We start from the raw sequence: 11,892 nt of genomic DNA, 5'->3' as shown, positions 1-11,892 counted from the left end.
GGATTTTCTAGAAACAAACTTTAAGGAACAACATTCATCTTTCATTCATAAAACTACTTATGAACTCACCAGCTTTATGCTGATACTCTTTCAAAAACAACTTGTATTCTCAGGTATTCAGTAATACAGGTAACCACAAGATTTTTGAAGGCAAGACGCTAAGGCGCAGATTTCTTTTGAACTATTTTTACATCATATGTAATTTATTTGGAAACATGTATTTTTGCAATGATGTAACCTTTTAAATTATATTTATGATGGTTGTGTTTACTTTCTTCATTATGGTTATGATAATGAGCATGACGTCCTCCGCCCCTGAACGTTTCCGCCGTTCAGGTTTGGGGGTGTGACAGATTAAGTAAAGAGGTAAAGTTTAAGGTCTGAGAGTATGGATAGTGTCGTTGGGAGGAACGACAGAGTATGGATAGGTAAAGTTGCTTATATATATGGTGAAATTGTATATTTTGTGAGTTCTAAATTATATATATGATATAACATTGTAGGATTGAAATCCCTATGTACTCACCAGGTTTCCCAACCTGACCCACTCAAGTTTATTTGTATCACAGGTGTCGATATGAAGTTACATTACACTGAGAGATTAAGGAGATGTAAATCACTAGTGTTAATGAATGTAAGTTATGTTTATGCTTATGTTTCTATATTGATGACATCCCAATGTTTTAAAATGAATAAAATACATTTCTTCGGAAATGCTTTGATAACGTATTTATCATGTTTTTCTGGGAACAAATTCCGCAACACTTTTCTTTAAAAGGTTACTCTGATTTTCAGACAAAGCATAAGCAAATCCGTCTTTTCTGGCTGTAAAAATGGGGATGTCACAGTTGGTATCAGAGCATTAGTTTAAGCGAACTAGGAATAAAGATTTATTTCTAGACTTAAACTTAGAATTCTAAGCAATGATCGTGAGGAGTGTGTCTAATAAATTCAGGTAATACACCTGAATAGACACAAGCACTAGCTAATTTAGGGAAAATGCCTAACATGATTTTACGTGCTAAATGATTTATGATATGCATTATGTGATCGGATCTATGGTCTGTTGCCGACCGGATCTGGAAACTTTATGTGTTCAGATTTCTAAACGTTTAATTACGGTATTAGAACTGGCATGTAACTTTTCGGAGTAATAGGGAGATTTACACGACGATCGTAAATAAAATCTTTCCTATCTTAATTCTCGTCATTACACACCAAACGTCTGAATTGGTGTATAGATCGAAATGGCAAGAACCCGAAGCGGAATCGAAAATGAGAACGGAAATAGGAATCAACAGCCTCAACCTCAAGTGATTGAGCAAGTACCTATTGTAGCAGCTACACCTGAGCCAATCACGATGGCTGGGGTACAAGCGATGATCCAGATGATGTTTGATCGTCAAATGGAGGAAACAAGGCGATTACTGCTACAAGATAGGGATGAACCTACGATGCCTGTTGAACAACCCGAATTGAATGATGGGCAGTCTGATGAGGGAAACTACGGCATGATCATTTGTCAAGCTGATACGCCGGTGATTAAGAGGAACAACCAAGATGACGGAGTCGAGAGGAATGGATGCAAGTACAAATATTTTCTAACTTACAAGCCATCGAATTTCACTGGGAAGGAAGCTCCGATCGGAGTTATGGATTGGATCTCGGATATGGAATTAGCCTTCATGACATGTGGTTGCAAAGGTAAGCTACAAACCACATTTGCAGTGCAGCAGTTCAGAGGAGGAGCTGTTCGCTGGTGGAACACCCTGGGGAAGACTCTAAGCCCTAATGAGCCCCTGCAACTGCCTTGGGTAGAGTTTTTGGTGCATTTCAAGCGCAAGTATTGCTCAGCCTAAAATCTGCTCGAGCTAGAAAACCAATTCCTGACTTTTAAGAAAGGAAGCATGTCCATTGATGAATACACCAATAACTTCACGGACAAAATGGAGCTTGTTTTGCGCCTTGTCCCAGACGAGCTGACAAAAATCGACAAGTACACAAAGGGACTTCCCTGGGAGTATGCGGTGCCGGTACGTCAGGCACCTACTCTAGAGGCAGTTATTTGGGCTGCCAAGTCTGTTGAAGATATGATCAAGGGAAGAGCCGCCAGCAAGGTTGAAGTTGGCGATAAGAGAAAGTTTGAAGGATCCACAAGGTCCGACGAGAAGAGAAAATTCTTGAAGTCTGGAGAAGGAGAACAATGGTGTGACAAGTGCAGAAGGAAGCACATTGGGAGATGCTCTAAAGAGATGACCTGCTTCAAATGCGGAAAGACTGGTCATTATGCCAGCGAATGCACAACCAAGAGAGAAGTCTGCTTTAAGTGTGGTGAAGAAGGACACTTCAAGCAAGACTGTCCAAGGAGAGAAGAAGCCGCAAAGCCAAATGTGCTGCCAAAACCAAAGGCAAGAGCATTTCAAATGATCCTTAACAAAGAAGATAACAATTCAAGGAATCATGAATAAGGATTTTATATCCAAAGATCAAGATATTAAGTAGCCGTACGGATATTATCGTTGGATGTATCCTATTAGAGGCATAGTCTAGGGTGAACTTGAACACTTATGTAATCGTTTCAAGGAATAATATAAAACCTTCGTTTTGCTATCTGATGTGTTAAGCTGTTGTGCGATTTTCTTGTATGGTGACTTGGAAAACTGCGAGACAATACTTGGGACAAGTATGAGTAGGTGTGAATGGTAGTAGAGGCCTATACTACCAGAAGCACAGGACTCACATTTGGATCAGGGAAAGTTACAAGGTTACCAAGGCGCTAGTAATTGATTTCGTTTTGTTCATGTATGTCGTTACCATCATTTTGGTAATGACTAAAAAGATGAGTGTTGTTCTGACCCAAGTGGTTATACCAAATCGAGTCCAACTAATATGAGTATGTTAAATGGTTCAGAGAACCAAGTTCGATGTCGCATCTCACTTAAGACAAAAAATTGAAATAAAGGATAAACGAAGCGATCAGTAGAAGTACCGCGATTGTTGTTAAAGTAAGAAGATTGTAGCTAGAAGTGCTATATGCTAGAATGTTATTATATCACATTAGAACATGAAAGAAGGTATAGTCTGTTCTAGAATTTGACTCTAAAGGACCCGAGTCTAAGCGTCGCATCATACGATGAGAGGTCATTAGAACATGACCCGTTGGTCCATGGTGGTAATCAAAGAACTTATCTTAAGTTTGTTAAGAAGGAGTATCCAATAAGGAATCGATATTGTGATTCAAAGGTCATGATTGGAAGACTAACGTAACATAGAGAGTGGGTGCACGATCGAGTACTGCTTGCAGTCAATAAGTCTAAGAGATAGATACTGATTCGAAGGAATATAAAAGTTACGATTATTACCTAGGATGAAGAGATAACATATGGAGTCACTATACAAGCCATGTTTTGTTCATGATTCCGGGACGTAATCATCCTAAGGGGGAGATAATTGTAACTCCCGCAGATTTGGGCTAGTCAATTTAGAGACAATGAGCATCAAAAATAAGTTTTTGATGGAAGATTATTTAAAAGGATTAATCTTAACCAAGTTATAGTATATGTTACAAGGGTTTCGTACATATAAAGAACGCCGAAATCCGAGTTATAACGAAGAATTTATGGCGCGTCGAAGTTTTATGGCGCAACCGGCACGACACCACGTAACGTAAAAAGTGATTTTTGATAAAATAATTTTTAGCCATAGATATCTAAATGAAAGTTGTAATATACGTTAAACCAAGAGTGTGAATAAAAAGAACGTCAAAATCTGACTTCGTATGAGGAAGTTATGATTTTTCTAAGATTTGGCATAGCAGTGCACAACCCGAAATTCGAATTTTTAGATCGATCGATATTTGGTTAATGCAACCTAAATGAGAATTGAAGATCTCATTAATAATAGTGCAACGGTAAAAAGGCAGACGAAAACGGACGTCGGATGAAGAAGTTATGAATTTTTAACGGACTTTTCCTGTCCCGGCCTGTTAAAAATATAACTTTAAAAATAAAGTCAAAATTAGCCGACGGAGTCTCAATAAAAGTTGTAGAGTACATCTCCACCTACGCGTGGATATAAAGAGCGTCAAAAACGGAGTTCGTATGAACGAATTACAAATTATAATAGCATATTTACGTATTAAAATAAAGTATAAATCATATATACGTACACATATATATACATATGTATATATCATTAGAAAGGTATCGACGATGCGGTCATTATAAGATTAGTGTTGAATGCTTTCGACATTAGTTTAGTACAAATATCGTTAAATCTATTTAAAATAATATTATGAAGGGGTGTTTAGTTGTTTATATAACTATAAGGTCATTAAGTAACTATGAGGGTAGTTTTTGAAAATTCAATTACTATAAATAAGAGCCTTGGGCTCTCATATTTCTTGCACCATTCTCTTGATTCAAGAGTCTTTCTCTTCTTATCCCCCGAGCATTTCGGTCCCTCGTCATTCGACTTCTCTTTCTGCAGTTTTAGTATAGTAAGGTGAACGCTGAAGCGCTGCATGAATCTTTCTTAGAAAGATTCAGCGATGAAGTTCTGCCCCTGCAGAGCCCGACTCCTAGCTAAAACCCCCTTGTAAGTAAGTTATGCTTACCCTATTTTAATATAGCTTATATTTAAAATTAGTATTGTTATTATGAACTTATAATAAATATTTCGGCTATTATTATGACTTATATAAGTGTCGTTATAATATCTTTTTAACTACTCGCGGTACGGAGAATCTGGTTTAAAGGGCCGCATAGGGTTGTTGGATTTCATAAGTCCTATATGCCAAAATAGTCCTGCCCTCAGGTGTTTTATGTCTGACCCTTGTCTGTACATAGTGGTTGGAAAATATTGTTTAAACGCTTATATAATAATAATAATAATAATAATAATAATAATAATAATAATACTAATAATAATTAATCACGGTAAACATTAGACTAAAATCTAGTGGTAATAATACTAGGTTTCGTCGAAGGAAATTATTTTTAAGAAGCGAAGCGCTGTCTGAGTTCGGAATCACCACCTTAACAAGTGAGTGCATAGTCCCTTTCGTGAACATGATTTTAATACAAGTATTGATTGAAGTATTAAATATATGTTTATGTGTGAATTATTTGATGTTGCATGAGATACGTGTTAAAGAACATACCTGATAATATATTATGATTTAGCATAAAGAGTAAACATAAATTAATTACAAGGAATATTTGGTGGTATCTTCTTATGAGTACGAGTGAGATATACACAGAGAATAGAACTTTAAAATATATCATTGATCCGGGAGCATGGATTAGACATAGTCATTGTCCCTAGTCCGAGAGTATGGATTGGACATAGTCAATTGTCACTAATCCGGGAGTATGGATTAAGACACAGTCAGTTGTCCTTAATCCGGGAGTATGGATAGGACATAGTTATTTGTCATTAATCCGGGAGTATGGATTTAGACATAGACACTTGTCCCTAGTCTGAGAGTATGGAATGGGCACAGTTATTGATCCGAGAGCATGGATTAGATCCGAGAGTATGGATTAAGTAAAGAGGTAAAGTTTAAGGTCTGAGAGTATGGATAGTGTCGTTGGGAGGAACGACGGGGTAGGGTAAGAGTTGCTTATATATATGGTGAAATTGTATATTTTGTGAGTTCTAAATTATATATATGATATAACATTGTAGGATTGAAATCCCTCTGTACTCACCAGGTTTCCCAACCTGACTCACTCAAGTTTATTTGTATCACAGGTGTCGATATTAAGTTACATTACACTGAGAGATTAAGGAGATGTAAATCACTGGTGTTAATGAATGTAAGTTCTGTTTATGCTTATGTTCCTATATTCACGATGACATCCCAACGTTTTAAAATGAATAAAATACATTTCTTCGGAAATGCTTTGATAACGTATTTATCATGTTTTTCTGGGAACAAATTCTGCAACACTTTTCTTTAAAAGGTTACTCTGATTTTCAAACAAAGCATAAACAAATCGGTCTTTTCTGGCCGTAAAAATGGGGATGTCACAATTAATGTCGGGGTGTGAGGAATAAAATGGGGTTATGTAACTTATATGTGTCGGTGGTGGATTATCGACCGCTAGAGGGTATTGTGGCCAAAGGTGGAGGTGACGGTGTTGATTGTATCTTCTTCCCAGAATGTGGCTATATTTAGTGACAAAACCGCAAAAACGTATAACCGACAAAAGGGAAGGGTGGATGGTGAATGTTGGGTCAGGGATAGGGGATTGGTGGACGCTTGAGGTTAAGGTGGAAAATGAATAAATATCGACTTCAATTTCTAATTTCAAGGATATAGGGGGGATGTTGTGGGGGTAGAGGGTATGTGGGGCCTTAATTGGAGGCTTAATTTCTAAATAATAATAATAATAATAATAAGGTATTAAATGTATATTAAAATGTAAAAAAGTAAATTACTATTTTCAAATTTGATAGACCAATCCACAATCAAACTAGGTAGAATGGACCACAACGGGTTTAATACGTTAGTAGTAGGGTGCATGCACCCCACTTAAAGTAGCACAACAAATATATTATATATAAAAATGAAGAAAATAAATAGAAAATTATAGTTTGGCCCCACTAAAAATAGCATATTTTTAGAGTTTCTTTTGATCATATTCATTTTTACTTTCTTTTATATAATTATTTATCATCTTTGTTGAAAAAAATCTCAAAAGAAAGCAACAAATATGCATATGATTACTTTTTTTAATTTTATTTAACAATTCATGAAAAAACATCAAATATTATGGTATTTTATTATTTTTATTTATTTTATTTTATATACTATATAATATTAACTATATAATAGACTCTGATAAAACTTTGGTGCCGATCTGCCACTAAGCACAACCACAATTTAAAAAGTTGTTAAGATAAAATTGTAATTTTATGTGGATCACCATACAATGAGGTTTTGCATTTTGCTTATGTAACAAAATGCAAAATTAAAACTCATTTTTGAATTCTAATGATAAAACTGTATTTGCAGTGACAATGTTTGGACATATATTTGTTAAAGCAAAAATATGACATATTTAAGTATTTTTATTATGTCATATTTTTTTAACATAACAAACTTGTCATGCTATGAAAAAAGTATTAATAAGGATATGTATATTTTGCCTAGGTGATAAAAGTGGTAAGTTTTGTACATAAAATATGCAAAGTTTACCTGACATATAGTTAAAAAGTATGTTACATGGATTAATAAAATAAAATTGCTATTTTTTTTAATTTTACTTTCTTTTAAATGTTCGGCTTGTGTAAAAAATTTATGCGACTTGATCGTTGATTTTCTCTTATTAAAATACTAGGGATAATGACTTACAATGGTAATGTATTTTTCGTTTTGTGCACATTTAGTCACTGAAAAATAAAATTGTCCACATTTTCCCATTAAACTTGTTTTTTTATCCATATCTTACTCTTATGACCGGTTGGTGTGGGTTTAGCCGGTTTCCGGCGGTCTTTGCATCTCCGGCGAGACTCCGGTCATCTTCTCCGGCCAATATGATTTTTCCGGCAAGTTGTAACACACACAAGTAAGTTTTGAGTTTTCAGATTAACAACTCAAGAGCACACACATTATACTAGATTTCAATTTTCAAATAAAAAACACAAACACACACACCTCACTTCTTGATCGCCATTCTCATCAGTCACGTCCACCACAAAGCCCTTCTTCCTCCTCCCTCATCTCTCTATTCATTTTATGGGTTTGTTAATCCAAGCAACCCAATTCACCATTAAAATTGTTTACTGTTCATGGTCTTTAACCTCCAAGCCACCATTAAAATCGAGACCTTCACCACCTCAAACCCAACCCCGTCTCAAGCGATCTCCGATAACCTCCGATCAAACTTCATCGACGAGTCATTCACGTCAGACGATTCCCCTTCGTTTTTCTCTGATGGTTGAAAGTCAACAAAGTAAAAACTATGCAGCATAATGTAAAAGCTCGTCGATGAATTATGCTTTGAACCAACACAATTAGAGAATATCACATTTCTCCGAAAATTCTAATACGAGTTGAGTTGACCTGGTTGACTTTTGTTAACTTTGTTTGACCAAAATTGACGGTTGTCACAATTTTTTCGACTACGATTCCATTTTGATTTATTGCTTAAGTACTTAAAACTTTAAAAATAGCATCATACTTTCAAAATTCTACCAAAATACCTTGTTGTGAGAAAGCAGGATACTATTTCAACATACTTTTTCTACTTTTCGAACGATACCTCCAACTTAGTCTTTAAAATATGTCATTTTACTCAATTTTTCTAATTATAATATTAAAAATCACAAAATTTATCAATGTTTCAGTCGTATCATTATTTACATTTGTCACCGTATCGTTGTGTGACATCCCCAAATTCACGATCATTTTAAAATTTTTATTTATGCTTATTTAAGAATCAGAGTATCCTTTTTGAAATGTAGTATTGCAGAATCTGTTCCTAGAAAACATGATAATAATGTTATCAAAGCATTTCCGAAGAAATGTATTTTTATTTAAAACATGAGGATACATCGTCAATACAGAAACATAAGCATAAATAGACCTTACCTTAATTTACACTAATGATTTACATCTCGTTTAATCTCTCAGTGTAATGTATCTTCACATCGATACCTGTAACAACCCGATATTTTTCAAGTCAATGTAACGATCTAAAGTCAACTATTGTAACCTATATTTAAAATAATAAGAATAGCGTCAAAAATGAAATGTTCAAAAATCTCAACTGGGATATATATAAAGTGATAGATATTGTAACAAGGTTTTCATAAATATAAAGAACACTAAAATCCGAGTTATAACGAAGAAGTTATGACCAATCTAAGAATCCGCGACAAATCCGGTAAAACACTGTCAAGCGTAAACGCAAAATTCCAATGAAATACTTTTGAGCCTTAGGCATCTGAATGAAAGTCGTAGATATCTTTAAACCGTTAACATATATAAAAAGAACGTCCAAATCTGACTTCGTATGAGGAAGTTATGATTTTTCTAAGTTTCAGCTTAGCAGTACGCAGCCCAGAGTTCGATTATGAGATCGAGTGATTTCTAGCCGAAACAATCTAAACGGGAATCGAAGATCTCATCGATTTTAGTTCAACGGTAAAAAGACAGAAAAAAACGGACGTCAGATGAAGAAGTTATGGATTATGACGGAGTTTTCCTCTCCCGACCTACTAAAAATAAAATAATAAAAATTAAATTCAAAATTAGCCGACAGAGTCTAAACGAGAGTTGTAGAGCATAATCTCACCTACGCGTGGATATAAAGAACGTCGAAAACAGAACTCGAATGCGAGAGATATGAATTTATGAAGTTCGGGGCACAAAATTTGACATATGTAAGAGTTCACGTCGTGAGTACAGTGTTCACCACGTGAACACTGTGATTGACCCTTCCAGAGCAAGTAGACGGATGACGCATGCCATGAGCGAAGCAAGACCAAACTCACGACGTGAGTTATGCAAAACTCATGACGTGAGTTTCAAAATTCACCCTATATATAGAAATTGAGGCCTTCCGACTTTGGTTGCTGAAATCCATCCTCTCTCCTACTTCTACACACTGTTAAGCCCCTCTAAACCACCCCGAAGCCCCGGTAACACCTCTAGCACACGACGTGAGTCCCGACGCCCCGAATCTCCCGAGAAACTAACTCCTTTCCAGCCGAAGTGCTGCCCGCGTGAAGCTCGTTTCTTCACCAGAAGCCCGCGGTTACGTCGAGAAAGATCATTCCTAGAAACGAAACGATGCCCGATTCACCACTTACCAGGTGAGTTCATACCCCTAATTTATCTTTTCAATGATTTAAATGCTTTTATGGGGGGATACAAGTAGAAAACATTATAGTTATGATATCAATCACATGTGATTTATAACTATCAAAACAAGAGATTTCTTATACTTCGAATTGTGTTATCAAACAAACTATTTCAAATCATTTTATAAACTCACATCTAGTCATCTATGACCATTCAAATGGTTAAAACTCTTTTATATGCTAAAATCTTTTATCAAACTCTTTTAAACTTATATATTGTCAAAATCATGTCTATATAGATATAGTTATATAAATGAGGTAGAAAAGGCTTAGGACTGATAACTTACTTTATTTCCTGTTCCTTGTTTGGTTGTGGACTTAGGGTATCGGTTGTTTGTCCGAGGGTCGTTTGAATCTTAGTTATATATTAAGTATATGTGTATAGATATAAAAGTTCTTACATCAGTTCAACACCTTTTAGTTAGCAAAAGTGTACAAACATACTCAGTCATTCAAACAACATTACTAGTAAACTATAATAGGTATAGAGGATTACTACTTACTATTTCTAGAACAATGAAACTTACAAGAGTCAGTTCATACTATATTCTAGAACAGAGGAACAAATCATGATTCACGAACTTATACTTTACACTACTAGTAACCTAGGAAGGAAACGTATCATTAACTCATTGTTTATAACAAAATATGATAATATACAAGGTATAAGAATATATATGGGGTACATCTACAAAGTACCAGGTTATATATGGGATACATCTACAAAGTACCTAGTTATATATGGAGTACATCTACAAAGTACTGGATTTTATTTATAAAGGGTACATCTATAAAGTACCAGACAATAATAAATAAAACATATTAAAACATACAAATAACAAGAATAGAAAGGAACATACAACAACAAGGACAGAAAGGAACATACATCCTTTTACAAAGACAGGTAACAATAATGTGAGATACTACTTCACGACAAAGCAATATACTTGTTATGTCGCATTTTGTAACCAGAGTCTCCTGGAGGGAGAGCGGGCATTGTGTGTATAGATCTATACGGGACTGACAATCCCACATCCCAACTGTTAGCTACAGACCGGCATACACGCCAAGGGGTGACAAATGTCACATATTCAGTTTCGACGCCAACAGGTCGTCGTGTTAAATACTCGTCAATCAGTATGGTTATAACCACATCACATTTTAACCTTAATAAACACATTAGTATTAAGGTAATTAGGGCTTCAGTAGTTATTTTAAACAACTTTACTGTACACTTTCATTTTTCCATTACATTCATACAGTGATTTACTCACATAAGAAATGCATACTATTTTTCGTATAAAGATAGTTTTACAAATATGGAAAACCCACATTTATACTATTACAAGTACAAACACACATCTTACATCACTTTTGAAGAGAAACAAACATACAAAATAGTTGGGTCTTTGTAGAAGACTACGTTTAGTAGAAAATATAGGATTTTCTAGGAAGTATACAAACATTTACATCAACATGCTTACAAACATTTTCATCAAACTAATGCAAACATTTGACACATAAAATACTTATGAACTCACCAGCTTTAATGCTGATCTACTCTCTTTTCAAATAACTTGTATTCTCAGGTCACCAATAAACAGGTATGCTGGATCAGGTTTTGAGAAGACGGAGCGTGTTCAAGACTCGTCTTTTATTTTTGATATTCATATTTTTGGTGTCTTACAAATACATTCAGAACACACTTGTATTAACTATATTATTAATGCAATGGATGATGTTGTTGCTTGTTTTACTATTGTGCATTGTTATGATACTGAACATGACGTCCTCCGCCCTAGAACGTTTCCGCCGTTCCGGTTTTGGGGTGTGACAATATATGTGATTCAAATAAATTGAGTGGTTCAGGTTGGGAAACCTGCTGAGTACATGGGGATTTTAATCCCAAAATGTTATACCATATATATATATATATATATATATATATATATATATATATATATATATATATATATATATATATATATATATATGTATATATATATATATATATATATA

Source organism: Lactuca virosa, chromosome 5 (assembly GCF_052849685.1).
Source record: "Lactuca virosa cultivar CGN04683 chromosome 5, Lactuca_virosa_CGN04683_v6, whole genome shotgun sequence".
NCBI classification, from domain to species: Eukaryota; Viridiplantae; Streptophyta; class Magnoliopsida; order Asterales; family Asteraceae; genus Lactuca; species Lactuca virosa.
Note: the sequence above shows the minus strand (reverse complement) of the source record.